This window comes from Onychostoma macrolepis, chromosome 21, assembly GCF_012432095.1.
Source record: "Onychostoma macrolepis isolate SWU-2019 chromosome 21, ASM1243209v1, whole genome shotgun sequence".
Lineage (NCBI taxonomy): Eukaryota > Metazoa > Chordata > Actinopteri > Cypriniformes > Cyprinidae > Onychostoma > Onychostoma macrolepis.
This window is the reverse complement of record NC_081175.1, coordinates 29,764,829-29,792,067: the sequence shown is the minus strand read 5'-3', so window position 1 is coordinate 29,792,067 and position 27,239 is coordinate 29,764,829. Positions and strand designations below refer to the sequence as shown.

At 43.3% G+C, this 27,239-nt stretch overlaps 2 long non-coding RNA genes across 4 annotated transcripts; both read right to left on the bottom strand.

Annotated features, from left to right (window-relative positions):
* Positions 1 to 9,541: 9,541 nt before the first annotated feature.
* On the bottom strand, positions 9,542 to 11,277 carry LOC131528682 (uncharacterized). The gene is made up of 4 exons (XR_009267929.1): positions 11,182 to 11,277; positions 10,462 to 10,505; positions 10,076 to 10,227; positions 9,542 to 9,855 (listed from the first exon to the last, which is right to left on the bottom strand). It is a non-coding gene; the product is annotated as an uncharacterized LOC131528682 (long non-coding RNA).
* Positions 11,278 to 18,494: 7,217 nt separating this feature from the next.
* LOC131528678 (uncharacterized) lies at positions 18,495 to 27,195 on the bottom strand. 3 transcript variants are annotated; one of them, XR_009267922.1, is made up of 5 exons: positions 24,931 to 27,195; positions 24,674 to 24,818; positions 22,197 to 22,360; positions 19,860 to 21,996; positions 18,495 to 19,710 (listed from the first exon to the last, which is right to left on the bottom strand). It is a non-coding gene; the product is annotated as an uncharacterized LOC131528678 (long non-coding RNA). The 3 variants fall into 3 exon arrangements; XR_009267923.1 differs by having other exon boundaries at positions 24,674 to 25,186; positions 25,254 to 27,195; XR_009267921.1 differs by having other exon boundaries at positions 24,674 to 27,195.
* Positions 27,196 to 27,239: the final 44 nt, after the last annotated feature.

Below are 27,239 nucleotides of genomic sequence, written 5' to 3'. Positions count from 1 at the left end.
GCTGTAACGGCCGCTTTGGCGCCATTTTATTGAGGTTGTTTTATTTTCCTAATTTCTTACATTTGGATTGACACGATTTGCCCAACACCGTGTCTATAACGCCGCAACAGCTTGGGACTGACTACTGGATGTGTTTCATGGCTTGTAATGATTGGAAAAATCCGTTCGTGTCAGAAACAGCGCGAGCGCTTGGAGTACATCTGTACGTCAGAAATATACCGGGGCATCACTTTACTGTCCGCATTCACTGTAGATAGTATATAATATTACTATATAATGGGTTCTATGTTGTTTTTTATCGAGTCGCGCCTCGCTGCTCCACTCGCGTCCGAGGAAGACACGGATCCAGCGGGGCAGCGCCTCGGGTTTTTCCCAGGGATGAACCCGCGAGAGTGGAAGAGCTCCGGAGAACTTCTGCGCTGTGTGTCGATGCACCTTACGAGAGAATAAGAGCAGCAAGCAAGGTAAAAATATATGTACGTTTGTCTGTGTGTTTGTGTCAGATTTTTGTACACCAGTTTACCTAACGTTAGTAACATTTACCCGTCAACATGGCGGTAACAAACTTACTATGGTAAACTGCGGGCTGTTGTTTCAAACGACTTTTGTTAGCTTATTGACTTAATTTACTTAATTAAAATAATTTTTAACGAGCAACGCTTATCTTATATTAACATTAGGTTAACAAATGTGAAATTTTGTTCAGTGTTAGTAGTTAATGTTGGCCAACTATGGTTTTGAAAGGTTTGTGTATTCTATATGGAGTTTGCCTTTTAAAAGTGTGCCATTTCTACTTCTTGTTTTTCAGAGAAGACATTTCTGTCACTAACAAAGTGGATGGTGAGCAAAGATGGTGGCCACGTTTTGGAGCAGCACCTGGGTTTTGCAGATGTTTGACTTTTTTCCACATTATGTTTCTGTTGCCTAAAGATTCTTTGTGAGGATGAATCCAGAGGACACAACATAATGCACTGCAAAACGTCCTAAGACAGGAGAAATGGTGAAGATGCATTGTTCCAGCATTCATTGGAAGACTGTATTTTTAAGTGTTATACATGCAATGTTTTAAATAAAGAATTTGATATTTTGTAATTATTGTGTCTGTTTTAACTGAATGTCAGTAGTACATATGTAGAGTAATAATAAAATGAATTCTATATAAAAAATAATAAAATTAATGAAATCTATATTAAAATGAATAAATTACAGTAGTATACTGATGAATTGGATTTCTTTACAGTAATTTACTGTAAAACAGAACGGTTTGCAACTGTAAATCAAATGCAGTTTGCTACTGTAAATCTTAATTACAGTAACTTACTGGCAACAGTGCCAGTAAGTTACTGTAAAAACCCTTTGAAATGTCTAACAGTGTACGTGATGAAGAAGCTGCCAGAATAACAGCACTGAGAGAAGAAGAGAAACAGAGGAGTCAGATGATGAAGCAGATGATGGATGAGACGAGCAGACAGATTTCATCTCTCTCATGTACAATCAGAGAAATAGAGGAGCAGATGAATGCTGATGATGTTTCATTTTTGCAGGTCTCAATGAATAAATGTCATTTTCAGAGATTAAAACCGAATTCTGGTTTGCTGATTTATTTGCTTCTTTCTTTATTCTTCACAGAACTCTTTTCTCTGTGGTTCTGAACTCAAACCAGCAGCATCTCTGACTCCTGAATGTTTTATTTTCTAGAGCTCGGTGTAACCCGCTGATTCCAGAACCCGGTCCAGCAGTGATGACCAGTTTCTCAGATCACCTGACCAACCTGAAGCTCACCGTCTTATAGAAGATGCAGGAAGCTTTTGGTGAAAGTGAGTATGACAGAATATAATGATTCCTGTTGTTATTTGTGTTATTGTATGTGTGTGATTATGTATCTGTGTCCTCTCTTTTAGCCTCATACTTCAACATCGAGCAATCTCTTGTTCAATCTGATCTCGCAGCAATGGCAATTTCTGACGATTCAGAGGAATATAATGAATATGAGCGTTTCCCGAGGGATGGAGGGAACAGTTCAAAATGTTTAGGGTCCAACAGTCCAGAGAAGACCTACAGCAATTTAAACGGGATGTTCGTCCAGTCCGTGCAACTAATATATTACCTCTCCGGGTCAGCACCAGGGAATCACGACCCATTCACTCCAAAGTTGCTCTGAAGTCCAGTCTGAAGTCCAGTCGGGTCGTTTTTAAAATTGAGCTTTTATTCTTTATTTTTCATTCTTCAAGTTACTGTCATCATCTGTGATAATAATCAAGTTCAGATGTAATTTAGATATTTGACACAAAGATATTTATTCATTGCTAATAATTGATTTATGCAGTTCTGTCATATATATATATATATATATATACAATTATTAAAATTATAATTTTTCAATATACGGTACTTGCAAATCTTTTAAATTTTTCTTATTTTAATTTCCTGTATCTCTAATGTCATACATGTTCATGTAGTTTAAATGTTCATGTAGATTTAATTCTTTCCAAGGCCATAACCATGTCCTGAACATTGGTGGTGGGGGGAGGGGACTTGTGTGTGTGTGTGTGTGTGTGTGTGTGTGTGTGTGTGTGTTTGTGTGTGTGCCGTTCAAAAGTTTGGGTTCAATAAAGTTTTAATGTTTTTTAAATAAGTTTCTTCGGCTCATCAAGAATGCATTTATTTGATCAAAAATACAGAAAAAAGTCACTTTGTGAAATATTATTGCAATTTAAAATAGCAGTTTTCTATTTTAATATACTAATAATAATATAATTTATTCCTGTGAGACAAGGAATATTACTCCAGTCAGCGTCACATGATCCTTCAGAAATCATTCTAATATCCTGATTTATAATCAATGTTGGAAACAGTTGTGCTGCTTCATATTTTTTGGGACCTGTGATATTTTTTTTTAGGATTCATTGATAAATAAAAAGATCAAAAGAACAGTGTTTATTCAAAATATAAATTTTGTGTTACAATATACACTACTGTTCAAAAGTCTGGGGCTGGTAAATTGTTTCTTTCTTATTCTTATTCTTCTTTTTAAAAGAAATTAAAACTTTTATTCAACAAGGATGTGTTAATTGGATAAAAAGTGATAGTATGACGTTTATTGTTAGAAAAGATTACTATTTTGAAAAATGTTGTTCTTTTTAACCTTTTGTTCATCAAAGAATGATAAAAAAATAAATAAAAAAGAAGTATCATATGTTCCAAAAAATAAGAAGCAGCACAACAGTTTCAACACTGATAATAAATCAGCATATTAGAATGATTTCTGAAGATCATGTGACACTGAAGACTGGAGAAATGATGCTGAAAATACAGCTGCGCATCACAGAAATACATTAGATTTTAAACTATATTAAATTAATAATTAATATTTTACAATATTACTGTTTTTTTCTGTATTTTCGTTCAAACAAATACAGCTTTGATAAGAATAAGAGACTCCAGTAAAAATCATTCAAAATCTAACTGATCCCAAACTTTTGAACGGCAGGATATTCAAAATAATCAAATATCTAAATGAATACATAATGGATTTTGTGATCAGTTCTTAATTAGAAATATACAGTCTAAATTTAATGATCAGCTGAAATTGGAGTCAGATTAAATACGGAGCTGAATCCTGATAAATTAAGTGAATTTTGCAGAAGCGCAAGTAAAAGACCTAAACGCATTATACCTTCAGCCAGACTGGACTTCACTTCACACATTCATCTTCTACTGTAACATGAAATAACTCCTGCACTGACACCTTACTGTAGTGTTGCTTTAGTATCACTGACATACTATTACAGTTTATTGATGTTTTTGTTAATATTTTTAATATACATATTTATTTTTAATAATGTATATATTTTTAAACAAATGTTTGAATAAAAATATTTGTATTTTTAAATAGTTGGTGTTTTTAAATTAAAATAAACACAAAAAACAATATGAATAGTGGTATTTAAATACTGTTTGACATCATTTCTTCTGAGTAAATTAGTATTTTCAGCCCGTCTGCTGCTTTTTGTTCAGAGTAATTTGAGAATTGCATCAAACTTTTCTGCTGCAAACACACAGTGTTGTTAAATGTAACTGGTCAATGCAGAAGAAGCTAATGGGTGTTATTAAATGTAAACAATTAACACTGTTCACATAAAGAATACTGCAGTTCTGCTGAGGTTTTCCAGATGGAGGCGCTGTGGTATAAAACTAAACTGTACATCACAGACAACTAGTCAGGACATGTGTGTGTTGCTCCAGAGCAGTGTTTTGCACTCTTTGTTCAGACAGCAATGGTTACCTTTAAAACTGAATGTGAAATCAATAATAATGTAGTTGTATGTTTCAAAATTGTCTAAGCATTTAAAAACATTAAATAGCTTAAAATGCATATAAAAACAAATATGTTGAGGAGAATTTGCATTCTTTATACAGTGTTTCATAAATGAGCATCAATGAACAGCAGCTTCCCATATACTGCATCATGAGACAACATGCCCCTATAGTGGTCAACATGTGCTAAATACCGTGTTTTGAAAATATCAACTAGATTTTTGTAGTTTTTAGAAGATTAGGTTTTAGTCACATGCCACAGTTTTAAATCTTACTGTGATTGTAAATGAGAATTTAACCATGAGAACTTAATTAAAAAAAAAAAAAAAAAAAAGAATAATAATATAATTGTTTTAGATACCTTTTCATTTTTTTCTCACTGCGCTCATTTTCACATGTTGGGCAACAGGAGGTAAATTGGTTAAACACTAACATAGACACTTAGACCAACTTAGACCAGCTTACAGTAAAATCCTGACTATATAAATGTAAACAAGTTTTTATAAGTGATTAATAAAAATGGGTATTTTCAATATAGCCAGTAAATAAACGTAAATGAAACACCGGTGCTTTCAGAGACGAAGGAGTAAAGTAGGTGTCAAAAATCCTGAACACCAAAATGGTGAAAAACTACTGAACATTTTAACTCCAGGATTCAGTACTACATAGTTCACAGTCTTTGTACCGTGTTTCAGCAATACAGTACAATACAGTACAGTACATTATAATGTTAGGTGGCGCAGTGCAGCAGTGACAGTAAGAAGCTCTCGGTGTGAGTCCTGCTTCAAGTTTGTGACTTTTCTGTGATTTTGCATGTTCTCTGTGTTATTGTGGTTCCTCTTCAGGAACTCGAGCTGCGTCCAAGAACGCTAGGGGAACGCCTCCAGCGTGACCATGCTCTGATACAAATGTAATCTGTCCAAAGGATGGGCGAGACGTCACGGGCGGGTGACGTAACGGCCAGGAGGCATAAAAGCACGTGCGGTGGAACCGGCGTCAGCTTTTGTCATTCAGCTACCGCTACTCTGTGTGTCTGTCGATCTGTGTTGTGAGTCTTATTTAGTGTTGTTTGTCACTTGAAATAAGCTCCACAATGTCTAAAGTGCAGAGAAACTAGCACTTGGGCGAGAGCAGATCGCATTACAGGCTGTGTTTTTCACTAACAGTCCGTGTTTGGTCTGCTTGAGAGCAGAGCACACAGAGTCACACCCGAGGCAATTTCTCCATTTAATTTTGAGGAATTAAATGATCTATTTCATCTAACTAGGAGAAGTTAGATGTGTATGTGTAAGGAGCCTAAGAAAACTTGGGATTTTCTCGAGTGAGAGCACTATGTTTTACTTCTCTTCCTCTGAGGAGGTTGATGTGGTCAGCAGGGGCTGCTGGGCGGAGCAGCCCCAACCGTGTTCCAGCTCCTCCTATAGGGAGCGTCACTTCTCGTACTCCCCAGTATGTTGGAGTCAGAGTGGCGCTCCCGGGCCGAGGCCTTCTAGCAGAAGGCGGATCTGCGGACCGTCACTCTCGCTGGATAGTCTTTGGCTAAAAACATCCTGCTGCCTATGGCCCAGGACTTCTGAGGGCCGGCCCCTCTGGGGAAGAGCGGCATACACGGTGCCCGTCTCTCCTCAGTGCCCTCAGGAGATCGGTCTGCCAACCCTGCCACGTACAGTGTTCCAGGGCGCAGCGATCTCCAGCGAGCATACATCTCAGTTTCTTCCGCCCGGAAGCGTGGCGGAGCTGAGATGCTCGCCACCCCTTCGGTCTCTAGAGCAGCTAGTTTGGCTTTCTCCTGCCGGTGTGCCGTTCAGGATACCGAACTAGCCGCTTTGATTATACCAGATGCCAGTCTCCAGAGACTGGTTCCCTTAGTAGGCACCTGGCGGTGTGGGAGCCCCTGCCAAGCGTGTCTCATTGGGTCCTGCATTGCAGGCTCTGGTTCTACCAGTCTAGTCTTCCTTGAAGATGACGCGAGTCTGAGGACAGTCGCTTCAATAGGAGACTTCGGCTGAGGCAGTCCTGGTGCCCATGGCCCAGAAATTATGAGGGCAGGCCCCTCTGGGGAAGAGCGGCGTACACCGCGGTACACGGTGCCCGTCTCTCCTCAGTGCCCTCAGGAGATCGGTCTGCCAACCCTGCCACGTCGGTGTTCCAGGGCGCAGCGATCTCCAGCGAGCACACATCTCAGTTTCTTCCGCCCGGAAACGTAGCGGAGCTGAGATGCTCGCCACCCCCTTCAGGGGTTTCTAGAGCAGCTAGTTTGGCCGTCTCCTGCCGGCGTGCCGTTCCAGGACACCGAGCTAGCCGCCCTGGTTATACCAGAGGCCAGTCTTGAGAAACTGGTTCCCTTAGTAGACTATTTGGCAGCGTGAAAACTACTGCCAAATGTGTCTCCATGGGACCTGCATACTGTAGAAAGAGGCTACGGAATCCAGTTTGGTTCTCCTCCGCCTCGTTTCAACGGGTTGAATCCCACTCTGGTGGGCCCTGAGCAGGTTCTGGTAATGGAACGAGAAGTAGAGTACTCTCTTGAGAGAGGAGGCCATCGAGGTGGTCCCTCCTTACGAAAGAGATTCCGGGTTCTACAGCCGGTACTTCATAGTTCCCAAGAAGGATGGAGGGTTGGCGTCCCATTTTAGATCTGCATCAGTTGAACCACTCAGTCAGCAGACTGAAGTTCAAGATGCTCAAACAGGTCGTGTCTCAGATCAGGTCCGAGGACGGGTTTGTCGCGATCGATCTAAAGACGATACTTCCATATCTCCATCCTTCCCACTCACAGGAGTTCCTGAGGTTTGCTTTCGGTAAGCTCACCAATATCGGGTTCTTCCTTCGCCTAACACTCACCACCCACTTTTACAAAGTGTGTGGATGCCGCGTTAGCTCCGTTGCGGCTACAAGGCATCCGCATATCCACTTTGGTTGATTCTTGCTCTATCAGAGCAGATGGCGGCTCAACATCGAGATGTTGTTCGTGCTCACATGAAAGTGTTGGGGTTAAGACTGAACACCAAGAAGAGTGTGCTTTCTCCATTACAGAGAACCACTTATCTTGGTGTGGTGTGGGATTCGACCACGATGCAGGCACGTGTGTCCCCTGCTCGGATCGAGTCAATCCTCACAGCAGTCAGGAGAGTGAAAGAAGGCCAGTCACTCAACAGTGGTGGCTCAAGACCAAGGGGTTCTCCCCAAGGGGAAAACCGCTTCACATGATCAAGGTCACGTGGTGGTGCCTACGTGCTTAGACATGTGGAGACATCCTTGGTTCTTGTCTCAGGGCCTGGTGTTGGGAGCTCCGTGTTGCTGCGTACGCTAGCGACGGACGTTTCCCTCACCCTGCCCGCAGTCTGTGGAGTACTCGCCGTCTCATGTGGCACTTCAACTGCCTGGAGATGCTGGCGGTGTTTCACAGAAACACTTTCTCCCAGACCTAGAGATCGCGGTGTTGGTGCGATAGCACGAAAACACTGCGGTGGTCTCTTACATCAACCACCGAGGAGGTCTGCATTCACGCCCCCTGCACAGGCTGGCGTACCAGATCCTTGGGTGGTCCCAGGACAAACTCCTCTCGCTGAGAGCAGTTCACATGCCTGGGCATCTCAGTGTGGGAGCAGACATCCGTCAAGGCAGGGGCTGAGGCCGGGGAATGGATGCTTCACCCTGAGGGGTGAAGCACATTTGGAGAGTGTTTGGCCAGGCTCAGGTGGACCTCTTCGCTACTCAGGTAAGTATACAGTGCATGTCCCCTCTGGTACTCTCTAAATTCATCCAGCTCCACTGGGTCTGTATGCCATGGTACAGACGTGGCCGAGGCTTCGTCTGTACATTTTTCCCCGATCGCTCTGCTCCCGGGAGTTCTGGCGAGTGCGCTGGCACGAGGTCAGTCTACTTCTGGTAGCACCGTTCTGGCCGGGCCAAGTATGGTTCTCGGACCTGATTTCTCTCCTCGACGGCTCTCCATGGGAGATTCCCGTCAGGAGGATCTCCTCTGGCGGGGTCTGTCACCCCGCCCGGAGCTTTGGAAGTTGTGGGTGTGGCCCCTGAGGGGGCACAGCCCATAGCTTCCGGTCTCCCAACCAAGGTTGTTGAGACCTTCCTCCAATCCAGAGCTCCCTCAGCGAGGAAACTATACGCCTTGAAGTGGAACTTTCCACTTCTTGGTGCGGAGACCGCGAGCTCGACCCAGTCAACTGCCCGACTGGTACAGTTCTGGAGTTTGTGCGGCCTGTTCCTCCGAGGGTTAACCCACTCCACCCTGAGGGTTTACGTGGCGGCTATACTGGCCTACCGCGCCCTTCTCGGTGGCCTTTCAGTGGGTAGGCACCCCCTAGTTACATGCTTTCTCCACAACACAAGGGACTTGTACACCCTGAAGTGAAGTGTCACTTCATGGTGCAGAGGTTGCCAGCTCGACCCAGCCAACTGCCCGTTTGGTACAGTTCTGGAGTTTGTGCGGGCCTGTTCCTCCGCAGGGTTAACCCACTCCACCCTGAGGGTTTATGTGGCGGCTATACCGGCCTACCGCGCCCTTCTCGGTGACCTTCAGTGGGTAGACACCCCTAGTACATGTTTCCTCCAGAGGCTGAGGCCTCCGGCCAGGCGTTTGCTATGTGGTGGATCAGGATGCTATTCCATAGCCTCGAGTACTCTGCTCTCCCCTCTTGGGGATCAAGACTCACTCTTCAGAAGTTGGCCTTCGGGACGCAGGCCCCGCTCACCTAGCCACCTGTGGCCTTTTTTCTCTCGCCCTAGCTGTGCTCCATCCACACTAGGCAGGGATTTGTCAGTCTGGCGGCGTGGGGATCTCGTTCCCCTAGCGTTCTTGGACGCAGCTCGAGTTCCTGAAGAGGAACGTCTTGGGTTACGTATGTAACCCCAGTTCCTCGAGGGAACGAGACGCTGCGTCTCAAGGCCATACTTCCGGCATCCCTACGAGCGGTTGCTTCATTCCTGAAGCTGACGCCGGTTCCACCGCATGTGCTTTTATGCTTCCTGCCCGTTACATCACCTGCCCGTGACGTCTCGCCCATCCTTTGGACAGATTACATTTGTATCAGAGCGTGGTCACGCTGGAGGCATTCCCCTAGCATTCTTGGACGCAGCGTCTCGTTCCCTCGAGGAACTGGGGTTACATACGTAACCTAAGACGGTTTCCTTCAGGTTCTCAGTTTCCTTCTCAATCCATAGACGTGTTTGTCCAGTGACCTGAAGACACTGAGCTGTTTGTTTGTATGACTGTGTGATGAACCAGCATGTTTTGTATGTACTGAAACATACAGGTTTATGATCAAAGGCAGGGAAAGTGTTTGTGGAAGAGCAACAGAGTTATTGCTGTAGGAGAACGAGAGTCCAGCCGCGACACAGATCTGAGACTCAATCGGTTTGTTAGTCTGTTTGTGATCAGATGAGTCTGAAAAAGCTGTGTAAGAGTCCAAGAGCTGAACGGACTGTGTAGATGATGTTCAGGTTTTCATCTGTTAGTTTGTGTGTTCTTGAGAAAACCTGAATAAAGCTTTACAGGTCCATGTGGATCATGTGAGACTAGAAATCACAAACATATATCAGATTAGCCTCATTGTTTTGGATTTATGGGGTTTATATCCTCAATCAGTAATATGTCCTGACAATCATCTATAGATGAGTGCAGAAAGTCTGATGAATCTGACTGAATGTGCAACTTTATGACAGGAGTATAAGAAAAAAGTATCTAGCAAGACTAGAAATGTGATGAAGAATTAAAGTAAGTTTTTACACAACTTACAGTTTGGCTTTCTTCTCTTCATACTGTCACATCTAGCAAGTATTTGTCCGTTTTTCTCCCCGCTGGTTTGCATTTCATTTCCAGGCTCCATTTTTATGTATTCTTGTTTTGCTTGTCTGTGGTTTCTGCATTTCACCTCGAATCATTTGTATCTGTTCAATCACACAGACACAGTTTAGTCATCAACATTAAGGTACAGTAATTTCAGATAACCTTAGTGCAATTAGATTTGCTTTTAAAACTTTTAAAATAAATTTATTTTAAAACAAATACTCCTAAAAATATAAATGAAACTGAAGTATGTGATGCTGGTTACTTATGAACATATTAGAATGACATTTTGTTTCAGGTATTTTCACACACACACAAAAAAAAACATCTTCTACCTCATCTCATCACGATTCTCTCAGATATCAATGATCACGAGAGACTGTAAATGAAGAAAACATGGTTATCATAATGTAAATACAGTGGCTGGACTGATGCTATAGATTCAGATCATGTGAACAATCATAGACCATTCCAACTCAAGCATGCATAAACAAACAAAAATTTAAATAAATTAATTAATTCATATATAAGTCAGCTAGATATATAGCTAAATATATATATATATATATATATATATATATATATATATATATATATATATATATCTCAGCTAGTCTTTCATGCATACACTAATAAAAACAATAATAAAAAATAGTCTGGACTCTGCTCTGCTAATGTTATAAATGCAGACACATCCACAGATAAACACGTTACTGTTTGTCAGATATTAAAGCCTTTCATGCATACATTAATAAAAACAGATCATGACTTTACATGAGTTTAATTAGTCTGAATTGTCCTCACATCAGGACACTGGAATGAAAGAGTTCATCACAGTATTAATCACCCATCACACTATTACTTTCATTAAAATAAATACATAATTTCAAGTTTTCATTTAATAAGGCCAATGACATTCACATCATTAACACACACTAATGATGTAGACGTTGCTGTAGCTCTATTGCTTGAATATGCATGAACTTAAATATACTGTTTCCACAAAACACATTTAAAGTAAAACTATGTTAAAGTATAATGTTTAAGAATCTGACCTGTGATGAAAGGAGATGTAGAAATATCCAGAATATTAATATGAGAAATAAAGATCCACAGCAAAAATCTCCCGCAGCAGTGGAGTGAGTTTCATCAGCGCTGGAAACATGAATGTGTCACCAGTCTGTGGTTTGCTGTATATTATTCAAAGACTCCACCCCTTCAGCGTGAGCCGGGTTTTGAAGGGAGATACTCTTTTCAAGTGTTTGAAAAGGGAAATCAGCAACAGAAAATCACACAGATCTTTGCAAAAGTAGTTATGGTCAAACACCACACGTGGTTTCTAAAGAAAAAAAAAACCCACTGGAACAGATTAGCTCACACTTTTTTACTCGTGAACCAGTTTGCAGCCATACTGAATGCTTCACAGCACAAGTTTATTATTATTTTAATGATTGGCCTCTGATTATTTTCTCTTTATTTATTTTTTGTAGTGCATGAACAATAATGTTATAAATAATGTAACATAAAATGTACAACAATATACAGGAAGTGAAAGAAACCACATTTCTTCTTAGAGAATATAGACAAATCAACCTAAGAATAAAAAGTGAAATGTAAGTAAAGAAACCACCAGCACGTGTTAGGATATTGAAGAAATGCTTTTAGAATTCTTTGTGTGGAGACAAAAAAAAAAAAAGAAATTCACCAAAAATTTTAATTTGAAAGCATTATCATTTTTCATTCATGAATATGAGATGTGTACCACTTCTGTAGCTCACATACGTAAGCATAAAATATATTGAAATGTTTGAGGCAGTGAAAAATGAAAGAAACGTTCTGGAACACAAGAAAATATTCTCCATGTGATGCAGATGCTGTGGAAGATCAAATGTTCATGGTGTGAAGACTCGGTGGAGCTGGAAAAAGCCAGGAGCTGAAAGACTGTAGTCTGGATGACTCTGTGATGTTGGACTCTGATGTTGTTCAGGAGCCTGTTCTCTGTTCATGTATTACTCAGTTAGCTGGATTTTATTGTGGAGTTGCTGTCATAGCAACAAGTGTCTGCTACTTTCTTACAAGTGTACCTTATTAAACCAGAATTTTTTTTTAAATTATTTTGAAAACAATCAAAATGTTGCATAAGACTTTACTAGTTTTGCACATTGAGAGAATTATTCATCCATTCAAGTCAAGTCAAGTCACTTTTATTTATATAGCGCTTTTTACAATACAGATTGTGTCAAAGCACTTAACAGTATCAAATTGGAGGAGAGAGTGTCAGTAATGTATAATGATAAGATTAAACACTCAATTTTCAGTTAACCCTTTAAAACCGGCTGTGTCGGAGCCGACACATCAGACCAAGCTGTATTCATGTTACCATAACTCTTCTACCGTTTGCACTATCAAAATCATTCAAATTGCTCCTGATAGCAGACAATATGCGCTTTTCGGCAATATATGGCTTATTACGGTAATTTCTTGCGCTCCGTCAACAAATGACGGCAGATTTCCGGGAGAGCGGGAAGGGAGAATTTGAATGGAGAGATAGGGAGCGCGGAGTTTGTTATTGCATAAAATAATAAACAAAATGAACAAAAACATGGTCAAGGAGGAGTAAACAGCATAAGAGTCGATTAGGATGATTTTTGATGAGACTTTGGGAGCAGGCTGAGTGAGACTTTTTCACATGTGGTGTGTGCGTCGCTATAATGAGTCCGCGCATGTAAATGAATGGGTGCACGCATGTACATGCATTTGTACATGTGTGCGTGTATGAACAAAAAAGCCTCCTGAATGAAAACTGTGCAACCCAGTGTCCCAAAAATACTTGTATATATGTATTATAGTTGAATTTTGAAGTAAGAAGTGTTGGATTATTTCGATCATGATTTTTCGCTTTTTTTCCTAAATAATAATAAAAAAAAATATTCCGTTTTTTTTATTTTTGTCTATTTAAATTCTGTTCACAAACTCAAAACACAAGATTAATGGTCAAAAACTGTACTTTTTGGAAAGCCATTTGTTTTCTGAAAAAAAAGACACCTTGCACTTGAAAATAGCACATTCTGTTAGAATTTTACAGTCAAATAAACAAAATGTGTGAAAATGACCTATTTTACCCTTAGGTTTTGCATTTCATTATTGAATTCAGAGATGTCATTGTCTAGTTCAGTTTAGTTTAAATAGTATCTGTGCAATCAAATCGGCGATAATCGCTAGAAATTAAGTGTCCCCAACTGAGCAAGCCAGAGGCGACAGCGGCAAGGAGCCAAAACTCCCTCTGTGACAGAATGGAGAAAAAAAACCTTGGGAGAAACCAGGCTCAGTCGGGGGGCCAGTTCTCCTCTGGCCAGACGAAACCTGCAGTTCAAAAATTTATATTTCTATTTTAATTTTGTTGCCATTTCTAACAATAGTAGTATTATGTAGTTAGATATTTTATTATATTTTTAGTTATTTTGTTATATTTCTAGTTTTATTGTATTTTAATTGAGGTCTTCACTGGGGCTATGTCTCTGGGGGTCATCTGGGTGTCCTGGTCTCTGCTGACGATCAGGGCTGTAGACATCATCTATTGGTGCTGATCCACCATCTGACCGGATACGGACTCAGAAACAGAATAGGAAAGAAACAGACAAATATTAGCATAGATGCCATTCTACTTACGATGTAACGAGTACATCGTGTGTTATGGGGAGTGTTCCCGGTTCCCGGTTCCGGGTTGATCTAATTAATGCAGCCTAACAATCCAGGTTTGAATAATAAAAGCGTATTAGTGTGTTATGTGTAAGCCAGGCTAAAGAGATGGGTGTTTAATCTAGATTTAAACTGACAGAGTGTGTCTGCCTCCCGAACAGTGTTAGGTAGACTGTTCCAGAGTTTGGGTGCTAAATAGGAAAAGGATCTGCCGCCCGCAGTTGATTTTGATATTCTAGGTATTATCAAACGGCCAGAGTTTTGAGAACGCAGCGGACGTGGAGGACTATAGTGTGATAAGAGCTCGCTCAAGTACTGAGGAGCTAAACCATTCAGGGCTTTATAAGTAATTAACAAGATTTTTTAAATCTATCCGATGTTTGATAGGGAGCCAGTGCAGTGTTGACAGAACCGGGCTAATATGGTCATACTTCCTGGTTCTAGTAAGGACTCTAGCTGCTGCATTTTGGACCAACTGTAGTTTGTTGATCAAGTGTGCAGAACAACCACCCAATAAAGCATTACAATAGTCTAACCTTGAGGTCATAAACGCATGAATTAACATTTCTGCATTTGACGTTGAGAGCATAGGTCGCAATTTAGATATGCTTTTGAGATGAAAAAACGCAGTTTTACAGATGCTAGAAACATGGCTTTCAAATGAAAGATTGCTATCAAACAGCACACCTAGGTTCCTGACTGATGAAGAAGAATTGACAGAGCAGCCATCAAGTGTTAGATAATGTTCTAGGTTATTACATGTGGGGTTTCTAAGTTAAGTCGTGACGTATGGTCAAGTATGGTGACCCATACTCGAAATTGGTGCTCTGCATTTAACCCATCCAAGTGCACACACACAGCAGTGAGCAGTGAACAAATGCACACACACACACAGTGAACACACACCCGGAGCAGTGGGCAGCCATTACTCCAGCGCCCGGGGAGCAATTAGGGGTTTGGTGCCTTCCGTTAGTTTGTCAATTTGGTGTGTTTCACCAAGAAATTGAGAAATATAGAGCGGAGTATCATCAGCATAACAGTGAAAGCTAACACCATGTCTCCTGATAATATCTCCCAAGGGTGACATGTAAAGCGTGAAAAGTAACGGTGTGTTAATGTCCACTGTGCAGGAGCAGAATGTCTCAGTTCTGCGAGAGGAAATACACAAACTTCTCGCAAAGCGCGCAGTAGAGGCAGGGCCTCTGACAGACCGCGAGAGCGGCTTCTACAGTCGTTATTTTCTGGTGCCAAAGAAAGACGGCGGACTCCGCCCAGTCTTGGACCCAATCTTCGGCTTATGTCTGGCCCCTCGTACGTTTACGAAATGCATGGATGCTGCTCTCTCTCCTCTGAAGCAGAGCGGAATGCGCATCCTTAACTATCTCGACGACTGGCTAGTGTTAGCCCAATCAGAGAGCGCACTTCTCAGCGACAAACTCAGACTCCTCGCTCATGTTCAGAGTTTAGGACTGACTGTAAATATGCAAAAGAGCATGCTGATACCGAGCCAGAACATCTCCTTTTTAGGAGCGGAGCTGGACTCAATCAATATGCGAGCGTCTGTCGGAGGAGCGCTCACAAAACTGATCAGTTCTCTCGCAGTCTTCAAATTAGGACGTTCTCCCCCGCTGAAATGCTTTCAGAGGACCCTCGGCCAGATGGCTGCAGCCTCGACAGTGTGCAATCTAGGGCTCCTACATATGCGTCCGCTTCAGCTCTGGTTAAAGAGCCGGTGCCACAGAACGCATGGCGCACAGGCACCTTGTGCATCAAAGTGACGCGCAACTGTTTGCATACACTGAACCCTTGGCACGATATGACTCTGTATCGCCGGGTGTTCGTATTGGTCAAGTGATCAGGAGAAAGAATGTTACGACAGATGCATCGAGCACGGACTGGGGAGCCGATGCGATGGCAGACCAGCCTTCGGACGTGGTCGGAAACGGAGAAGTCATGGCACATAAACTGTCTGGAGCTCCGTGCTGTTCACCTAGCGCTCGAGTGCTTTCTTCCAGACGTTCTTCAACGTCACGTTCTCATCAGGACGGACAGCATGACAGTGGTGGTGTTTATAAATCACCAAGGCGGTGTGAACTCCCCACCACTGCTGCAACTGGCGAGAGACCTCCTTCGACACCTCCTCTCCATCCGGCAGTACATGTCCCCGGACGCCTGAACTTCTGGCGGATTTACTGTCGAGGGGCGGGATAATCCACGGGAGTGGAGATTACACCTCTGACAGTCAATATGTTTTGGAGTGTATTCGGCAGGGCGGAGGTGGATCTCTTCGCATCAGCGGAGAACACTCACTGCCCGCTGTTTTATTCACTGACACACTCTCCCCTAGGAGTGGATGCACTAGCTCACAGCTGGCCGAAAGTACGCAAGTATGCCTTTCCTCCAGTGAAGCTTCTGCCTCGCGTGCTTTGCAAAATCAGAGAGGAAAAGGAATCTGTTCTGTTAGTGGCACCGAAATGGCCCAATCAGCCGTGGTTCCCAGAACTGGTGGAGATGCTGGTAGCCCCCCCATGGATTATCCCACTGAAGAGAGACCTCCTCTCTCAAGCACAAGGAACGATTTGGCACCCAAATCCAGAGTCATGGAGCCTTCATGTCTGGCCGCTCGACGGAGCTTGCCAGTAACAGACGCACTTCCTCAGTGGGTGTTGAATACTATCTCTGAGGCTAGGGCTCCTTCCACGAGACGTCTTTACGCACATAAATGGAGAGTTTTTTCAAGTTGGTGCGTATCGCGGGGCGAAGACCCAATCAGGTGTCCAATAGGACTCGCGTCCTCCTGGGCCTGGGCAAATGGCATGTCTATTCAGGACATTTGCATGGCGGCAGGCTGGTCGTCACCCAGCACTTTCGCTAGGTTTTATAACCTAGATGTGTCGTCGCTTGCCTCGCATGTGCTGTCAGTGCACGCACCTACTCAACCTCAGCTATGATCTGAGATGTGTATCAGAGTGGTTTCGACTAGGTCGTATACACCCTGTATTAATGCACCACCAATTCAATGCTGTCCCCGTCAATTATCACAGTGTTATGGTATAGTTCACCACGTCTTTTAGGACTTGGTCAGCATCATACCGATACGGCAGTACATCATAACATGATTTCATTAAAATTAAACAATTACAATTAATCAATTAATCTATATGTGAAAGCGCCGAAGCCGCCGCCATTTCACTTTCTCTGTTTCACCGGAGTTAACTCCGCATCGTCTTGCTGCCACGCCCCCCCCCCTAACTTTTACATGGTTTCGACTAGGTCCTGTAGACCTGAGCTGTGTTTACGAAGAGCGCTAATATCATTGCCGCTCTCATTACGACTCTGGATGTGAAACTTGACATACTTGTCGAACCAGGCTCCATCGCTGTGACACGGCGGGATTTTATACGTTCCCATAGCAATGTAGAGTGACCGAATTGAAGGAGAACTCTCTCGGTTACTAACGTAACCTCGGTTCCCCGAAATGAGGGAACGAGACATTGCTGTTATTGCCGTGTCACAGACCTCAGGATCTTAGAATGCCAAGTTGCTTCAGTCAAAGATTCTGAATGGATGACGTACAAGCACTGCCTTATATAGAGTGGGATCCCGCTCATATTTCGCGCTTGAACGCGTCATTGGCCAGTTTTACTGGCGTGATTCAATAAGGCTTCAGTAGTATTCGAGGAAAAGGTATTTCCCATAGCAATGTCTCGTTCCCTCATTTCGGGGAACCGAGGTTACGTTAGTAACCGAGAGCGTTTTCAGTCAAGAGTAGTGAGTGATTTTTCTTTTTGTGTTTGGTGTTTTATTAACATTAAAGGAATAATTATTTTTATACCTTCATTTACTCACTCAAAAGTTGCTTTAAACCTGAGTTTCCTTCTTCTGTTAAACATAAATGCTATTTTTAAGAAGGTGGAAAACCAAACAGTTGCTGGTCCACAGCGACTTCCATAGTATTTTTTCCCCTACTGTCAGTCAATGTGGACCAGCAACTGTTTGGTTACCCGCATTCTTCAAAATATCTTCTTACTGATGTGAATGTATGTGGCACTGTACAGTATATTGATACAGCGGCGCCAGAACTGCAGCTGATAGAATGTGCGCTGTAGCAAGATACAACGATCGAAAAAAAAAACAATAGACACCTTCACAAAACGTGTAATGGTTATAATGGGACTTGTATTGGTTTTAATACAAATGGACTCTGGACTCTGTTGGTCTCTGCTGGTAATTGGTCACCTTCTATAGAGCTTGGCAAACTACGTCACGCCGCGTCTGATTCCGCCATGTTTTAGGTCACGCTCAGGAGCACACAGCGTAAACAAATGCAAATCACCACAGAAAAAGCCGACCGTTTTACATTCATATTTTTTGAAAAACATCTTACATATACTTAGAATAAAACGGAATAATATGTAAATCTCTTTAAAAAAAAAAAAAAAAAAAAAAAAAATCGCTCTGTTGTTTGAGAGGCTGCAAATATTCATTACTAATCAGTTTCCTTTACTACAGTGGTACTGATATATGCTAACTGCTAAAACACTTACAGCAATTAACCATGGTTTTACTATAGTAAACGTGTAGCGACCGTGCTTTTGGTGTATGTATTACCATTCCTATTGTCACGGTGCACACAGCAGGGAGGGACGAGGAACACGGAGACGAGGAGTAACTTCAAAATAACAGTCTTTAATGAGGACATCAGGACAGGGCAAGACAAGGCAAGGTTCACACAGACAGGAACACCGGGGAATAACGAGTAGACCAGACGAAATCTAACTAAACAGGCAGGAACTAAATACACATGACAATTACTGATAATAAGACGAAACACAGCTGGACAAGACTTAACTAATAATCACACTTAACAAGGACAGGAACAAGACCAAATATGGACACAAGAGGCGGGAACACATGACACACGACAGAGGACATGACAGTCCTGACTCCCGAAAGGCGCGACCCGCGCCGTAACAGTTCCACCAGGGAGGGGGGCACTCTGGAGGCCCCTCAGGACAGACATGAACACAGGACGGGGACCTCCAGAGCGTAACACACAGACGGAGGCCCAGGCAGGGCTGGGAGCACAGGCGGTCAAAGATGGTCTTCGTGGCCGTGGCCTCGGGTCCCTCGGCCCGGCCACTCCACCCGGAGCTCTACTACCCCCCCCCCCAAAATTTCCTTGGGGAATCCAGGGGGTATCAGGAGCCCTCCAGGGCTTAACAGACAGGACACGACACTGGCCAGACACACAGACAGGACCGGATAGCCCTCCAGGGCTAAACAGACAGGGACAAGACAGGGACAGGACAGGCCAGACACACAGACAGGACAGCCCACAGGAACAGGAAGCCCTCCTGGGCTAGCTCGGAAGCTGAGGCTTCTTCTGGGCATGACAGGGAGTCAGGGGCCCTCACAAGGTCCCTCAGCAACCGCCTCCACTTCCACGACAAGTCTCCATGGACAAGACATGACAAGGTTCGTTAAAATGTTCCTGTGGGCACGACAAGACGGCACTCCTGGCCGTCACAGGTGGACTTGCTCCACTGGGACCCGGGTCTGGACTGGAGTCAGCGGCGTCCGGCGGGCTTGAGTCAGCGGCATCCGGCGGGCTTGAGTCAGCGGCATCCGGCGGCGACGATTCTCCCGCGAACGGCGGGCTCAAGACAGCCGCGGACGGCGGCGACAATTTCCCCGCGAACGGCGGGCTGAAGAAAGCCGCGGACGGCGGCAGACCGGAGGAGCTCGCGGCCCTGGACTCGCGACACTCGCGGCGATTCCGCAGAACTCACTGCCCTGTTGCATCAGTCTCTCAGTCAGTTCATGTGTGAAAGGCCAGCGGTAAGTTGTGTGTTTGGTAGCTCCGTAATTCCATCTGTTATTATCTATGAAATGTGTGATATATCATGAGAAACAGCATATATTCGATATCAAGAAAAAGTGCTAGACATTAGTGAAGAGAGTGAAAGATGTGTGTTTTATTTTAGCGTGGCAGCACAAGGAGTGTCGAATATGCTGGAAGTTATCAACTCACTCTGTGTTATCCTGTTTTCTCAGTGAATAAATGGGCTGAGAGAAGAGTTCTTGAATCACAAGCTTTATTGATCCACAACACAACACAGGGAAGAGAACAGACCAGTTACACAAGCACCAAAAGCAGCCCATATTAAATCCATAAGCTGTCTTTAATTGAAAAATACGCTGTGTGTGTGTGTGTGTGTGTGTGTATGGTCACTCACCCAACGCAAACGCCCACACCTAGATAAAAATAATAATCAAGATTCATCTAATTTTCATCATTTTTGAAAGAAGACCTGCTATGAGCAGGGGCGCGGGAAGATGTTTTATGTTGGGGGTGCTGTGGGGGGTTGTTGCGTGTCGCGATAGAGGCTATTTACACTAAGTGAAAATAGCGGTATTCTTTAGTGATATGCTATTTACACAGTGCAAATAGCTTTAGATTCTGTTAAAATAGCAGGATCCTGCTAATTACTTATTGTAAATATTGAATAAAAGGGTATGATTAATTGTGGCGAAAAAAACATTATTAGAGAAAAACATTACTTATTGCAAATAGTGGCAATTATCTGCACCTCTGCATTGTAATACATTATAAAATAGTATGCAACTTATTGAGTGTAATTTCTTAATTTTATTTCAAATTATTAAATGGATGCCACCTTATTGGGACAAAAGCTCTCCCTACACCTTGGGTGTAACCCTTCCCGATGGTTTGTTCAATTTTTTTATTATTTCCTTCATTTTTATTAAAAAAATAAATGCTCTTCTGATGTGATGTGATTTGAAATTTAAAAAGAGAGAAAAAAAGGTTCGCCAAAGGGCAGATTCGAACCCCGGTCGATTGTGTCAAAAGTACAGTAGCACGCGCTTTACCATCTGCGCCACTGAATCAGACAATTGATGACTGTCTTTTGCAAATTTCACTATCCCAATCATGCGTTTGTGGGTGGAGTTAGTGTTAGCCTCTACCAACAACATGGCTATTTGCACTTTTTATATTCCCAACAATTAAACAGTTTCCCACAGAAAAAAACAGGGGGTGCTTCAGCACCCCCACTTCCCACGCCCCTGGCTATGAGGAATTTACCTCATAAGAACAGCACGATCTGACATGGCTTTATTCAGCACAGAAGATCATTTCTGTAATTTATTCTTACCTACATTAGTTAACGTGTTATTTTTACATAAACCTGTATGGGTTTTACTAGTTGGGCTTTTCCTGAAAATCTTGCCAAACTGAAATGTATTGTTTAACATTTAAGCTTATTTGTTATTGAGTAATTTATATTTGTTAACCAAAGAATGCTAATTCTTTTTATAAAAATGTTCAAGTATTACAGTTGTGTTAAAGCTAAAAGGCTAAACTATTCTATGTTAGACTCAAATTGAAAGAATAAACAGTTTAATTTCTATTAAGGTTTATAGGGGTTTTAAGATGTAGCCTAATTAGCGATTTGAATAATTAAGTTACTTATTGAGCAACTAAGTTTCTTTTCAGACAGAGTAATTTAAAAACAATATTGATGATGTAATTAGTAACTGTAATTAATTACTTTATGAAAGTAGCTTACCCAACACTGCCCCAACCCTTAAAAGAACTTGACATTGTGACTATTTTGAAATGTTCTGGGAACATCAAATTTACAAATAAAATATGGTCCCCTAAACATCCCGAGAACGTCCTGAAAGTTCTGCTAAGGTCCCCCAAATAACGTCCCACAACCCTTTAAAGAACTCGACATCATGACCTTCTCAGAACGTTCTGGGAAAGTTACCAGGTGACGTCCTTGATGCCAGCGGGGACGTTCTGGGAACGTAAAATTTCTAGCAGGGATACTTTTTATAATCTGAAGAACCTTCTTTCACCACAAAGAACCTTTTGTGAAACAAAAAGGCTTTTCAGATGTTAAAGGTTCTTTAAAATTAAAGTAAATATGAGAAGTGTTTTTTTTTTCCCACTTGTGCCCCTGCCGCTCAAAATGTCAGCACATCCCTGAGATCTGAGCAGACTGTAGTGTGGATGGATGGAGTCTGTGATCATGATGGTGTTGTCTTCAGCTGCTGCTGTCTCAGGGATGTTGTGTGTTCTTCAGAACATGCTGAAGTTTCTCCAGAATTAAAGTTTACAGGTCCGTCTGGATCACGAGAGACTGGAAATCACAAACATACATCAGATTCTCATTGTTTTGGATTTGTTTTATGTTCTCAATCTATAATACATTCTGTCATTGACACACAATCACACATCTGTAAACTTTCATCTTACAGAAGATCTGATCAATCTGTCTGAATGTGAAGCTTTAAGACAGGAGTGTGAAGACTAGAATTTACATAATGAACAAACACTTACAGTGTGGTTTTATTCCCTCCATACTGTCACATCTAACAAGCGTCCGTCTGTTTTTCTCTTGTGTTTCACTGGTTTGTGTCTCATTTCTGGCCTCCATTTCTCTCCTGTTGTTTTTTTCTTATCTGGTTTCTGATGCTCCAGCAGTTTTCTGTGTGTTATCCCACCTGTTAAATCACACAGATAACATGAAGAGTTTAGTTGAAGCCAGTGTTTTTAGTTCAAGAGCAAGTTCAGTTTATATCATCATGTGACTAAACCGGTAACAGCTGATAGTCAACATGTAACCATTCACTCAACTCAATGCAACAAAATTCATGATGCTGATTCACAATACGATTTTCTCACAATTTGTTTTTAACAAAATGAGGTTTGTGACAAATTGTAAATGAAAAGGTGTCCTTTTATTATTTCTCAGAGAAAATGCTGCACATTTGTTTGTGAAATTGAAATGTCATAAAATAAAACTAAACTGAAATATTAAAACAAAACCCAAATCAAATAAATAAAGACATTTCTTCATAAAAACAAACTAAGGCTTTGTCTGTGTGTATTGATTACCATTCGTATTACCAATGTTTTACTACAAATATCATGGTTAAACTATAATTAGTTTAGCAAAGCCATAGTTAATTTGTGTTTACCATCACTGTGTGCATAATTATTAGGCACGTTGATATTCTGATCGTAATTTTTTTTCCAAGCACATTTTACAAATTCCAAACCACATCGACCTTAATAACTACTATTAATTTTGTATTTAATTATTTATAAGTGATATATAATTGTCCATGAAGTCTGGAAGTGAAAAACCTTATATTCAGGTGTGCAGAATTAAGCAGGTTTTCTTTTAATGATAAAATTAGCCAAAAAAGAGGTTTAACTCTGAAAAATCAAAAATTATTAAATCCCCATGAGAAATATTCAACACTAATGCAATACATAAATTGCAAAGTTAAGGCATGACCACTGGACAGCTGTTTGAAGAATGTATCTTCCAGAATCTGGCAGTAAGTTTTAGGAGCTCATTTTTAGTCAATCCTGAAGACATTTCAGGATAGAAGATGGAACAAAAATGATCTCCCAAAACTTACTGAAAGATTCTGGAAGATTAATTCTTCAAACAGTGATACAAGAGGATCTACTGGTCCTTCAAGAGTCACTCTCATCTTATCTGTCCTAATACATTTCACAGTACTTCAGCATGCAATTTTTTTAGGATTTTGTTCTCTGAAAACCTGACACCTTGCTCTTCTAGAGACTCCAGGAAGGTTGCAGTTCTGGAAAATGGTGGCGCTGGAGACTAAATGGTTCCTAATGGTTTTACACCTAATTCTTCACATTAATTCTTAATTATTTTGCAGTTAACTTGTCTTTTCTTCTCCTCATGCCTTAACTTTATAATTTCTAAATTACATTAGTTTTGTATATTTCGCATGGGGATTTAATCATTTTTGACATTTCAGTCTGAGTTAAACCTCTTTTTGGCTCATTTTATCAGTAAAAGAAAACATGCCTAAAAATTCTGCACACCTGAATATAAGGTTTTTCACTTCCAGCCTTTATGAACATTTATATATGACTCATAAATGATTAAATACAAAATTAATAAAAGTTATTGAAATTTATGTGGTTTGGAATTGGTCAAATGTGTTTGGAAAAAAAATATGATCAGAATACCAACGTGCCTAATGCACACGGTGTATTAACCATGGTTTTTAGTTTTATTTATAGTAAAACCAGGTTTCATTTATCATGTCTGCTGTTGGATTGAGACTGGGCAGGATAATTCCTATTGTAATACATTACCCTGAAAGTCATCCATGAACACAAATCAATAGATTAAATTTCATGACTATGTCACAAAATGCCTTGAGACTGGGTTGGAAAATACCATCTAAACTTTTCTGAACACAGTCAGTTCCCCTCAGAGATACATTCATATAAATTCCCAATTGCTCTGCGAATTGTTTAACATCTCAACCGACTTGAACCGTCACATATTTTAATTGTCAACAGGAGAATCAAAGAAAGATGATTTTGTAAATTGGTATATTTAAGTAATCAGAGTCAAGTTTCACTTTAAAGCACAGTCTTTGCTCAGCTGTATGGTAGCGTGGAGTAAAACTGTTTTTCCCAAAATATCCACTAGATACAATCAAGATACATTTTAGTAACTATGGACTACGTTGACACGGGTGATGTAGAAGTATAAAAAAATAATTTTAATCTCAAACTGCCTGTACTCTGACTTTGGAAATCGATAATGCTAATTGCTTTGTTTTTCCCACACTGTAAAAAAAAAAAAAAAAGAAGTTTAAGGCAACCAGCTTCAGCAGTTTTCTCAACTTATTTGTGGCAAAATGCTTGGTGCAAATTAAATTTTTGTTAAAAATCTAATAACATAAGATCAAGCGTCGTCCTGGTCCTGCGGGACAAAGGGCAGATTGAGGGTGGGTGGGGAGTGAACCCTGACAGACCTGCGAAAGCTGCCCAGATCCGTGAGAGTCCATCGGCGTTAGCGTTGGCCATCCCTGCCCGATGTCGCACGACGAAGTGGAAGTCCTGGAGCGCCAGGAACCAGCGGGTGACCCTGGTGTTCGTGTCTTTGGCTCGGGCCATCCACTGTAATGGAGCATGGTCAGTAATGAGCGTGAATTTTTGGCCTAGGAGGTAATACCTGAGCTCCAGGACTGCCCACTTGACGGCAAACACTTCCTTCTCGACGGCAGCGTACCGTTGTTCCGCTGGGGTCAGCTTTCGGCTGATGAAGATCACCAGGTGTTCCTCACCGTCCTGCACCTGGGAGAGAACGGTTCCCAACCCGGTGTTGGAGGCGTCCGTCTGCAACAGGAAGGGGCAGTTAAAGTCTGGGGCTCGCAGTACCGGCTCCGAGGTGAGTGCCACCTACACTCGCTGGAAAGCCTCGTCTTCAGTGGGACCCCAGGGAATCTTCTCCGGCTGCCCCTTCCTGGTCAGGTCTGTCAGGGGAGCTGCTAAGGAGGAGAAGTTAGGGATAAAGCAGCGATAGTAACCCGCCAATCCCAAAAAGGCACGTACCTGGGTTTTTGAGGTGGGCCGTGGGGCCGAGAGGATTGCTGCCACCTTCTTCTCTTGCGGTTTGCCCCGGCCCACCTGGAAGCCCAGGTACTTCGCTTCGTAGAGGGCCAGGTGACATTTCCGGGGATTGGCGGTCAGTCCAGCCCTGCGCAGCTCAACAAGCACCCTCGGCAACCGCTCCAGGTGATCCTCCCAGCTCTCCGAGTGGACGACGACATCATCCAGGTAGGCCGCCGCATAGGACTGGTGGGGCCTCAGCAGGATGTCTATCATCCGCTGGAAAGTGGCTGGGGCCCCGTGCAGGCCGAAGGGGAGAACCCGATAATGCCAGTGGCCGCTGGGGGTGGAGAAGGCAGTCTTCAGGAGGTTGATATGGTATAGTTGATCCTCTTTTCTCCTTCCGGGCTGCCGCACTCGGTAGGTCACAGGCCCCACCCGCTCGGTCACCGTGTAGGGCCCTTGCCACTTTGCTAGGAATTTGCAGGCGGCCGTCGGAACTAGGACCATGACGTGATCTCCTGGCTGAAACTCCCGTGGCTGGGCTGCCCGGTTGTAGTGGCGCTGCTGGGCCTTCGTAGGTGTTCCCGGACGATTGGCATGACCCTGTCGATCCGCTCCCTCATCTCACGGATGTGTTCGATGGTGGACCGATGGGCGGCCGGCTGTTGTTCCCAGGCTTCTTTCGCGATGTCGAGTAGGCCGCGGGGTTGACGTCGTCCGGAAACCTCGGTTGAACCTTCGTCTTCGGCGGTTCCCAACAGCGCTGGCAGGTTGGGTGGCGGTGGCGAGCAGGCGATCAAAACCCGGCCAGTTTCTTCCGAGGAGCACGGGGATGGGCAAATCCTTCATGATCCCCACCTCGACGGGCCAGGAGCCTGGGGCAGCCTAAATGGTGACGTGCCGAGCAGGGACCACACGTGATGGGTAGGCAGGCTCTTGACTCCACCTGCGGGGGAAAGACTGTCGGCTGGACCAGGCTGACCGCGCTGCCCGAGTCAAGGAGAGCTTGGTAGGGTCCTCCATTCACCTTCACCTCGACTCGTGGTGCTTCCAGCGGGGGATCACGGTGGACGATGCAACCTGCCAGCCAGGCCTGTTGGGGTGAACGAGGAGGATCCGTGGGCATCGGCTCATCCTGGGGGCCGGGAACCGCCGGCCTGTTCACTGGTCGCGAGATGCCCTCCGGCGAGCGTCACTCCTGGTGCACCCTTCGGGGAAACGGCGGCGCTCGCTCCCCAGCCTCGCGACGTTGAGCCGCCTCCGCCAGCTCGATGGCCTCCACGAGATCTCCCACGGTGAGCGGGTTCCGCATGCCGGCCGCTTGCCGAATCGGACGAGGAAGGGCACGGAGAAGACGGTCCACGACGACACGTTCGGCCACTTGGGCGGCGCTGGGATCTCCGGCAAGCAGCCAGTGCCGCGAGAAACGGGATAGGTCGGCGGCTTGGGTGCGGGCTGGCAACCGGCTGTTATATTCCCAGTCGTGAAACAATTGTGCTGCTGCGATAGATGATAGGCCCACGCGGGACAGGATCTCTTTCCGCAGCTCCTCGTAGGAATCCCTCAGATCCGCTGGCATTGAGAAATAAGCCCGTTGTGGTTCCCCCGTTAGTAACGGTGCCAGCACACGCGCCCATTCTTCCTGAGGCCAGCCCTCCTGGTTCGCCGTAGATTCGAACATTTGAAGATAGCTCTCCACATCGTCGTGCACCGTCATCTTCGGCAAAAGCATTGTGGCTCGAATGCGGGGGTCTGGCAGCGGAACCCGCTGGGCGGCGGCGGTGCGGAGCACAGTGATCTCTCCTTGTCGGGCGGCCATGTGTTCGACTATTTGCTGCTGCCTAATGCTCACCTCAGTGAGGTGCTTTAATAATTCCTCCATGGCTGGGGAGGAGTCGCCACCTGTGAAGAAGAGAGGGGGAGAGCCAAGAAAAAAAAAAAAAAAAAATTAGTGGTTGTCCGTAGACATGGGGATAACTCAAAACA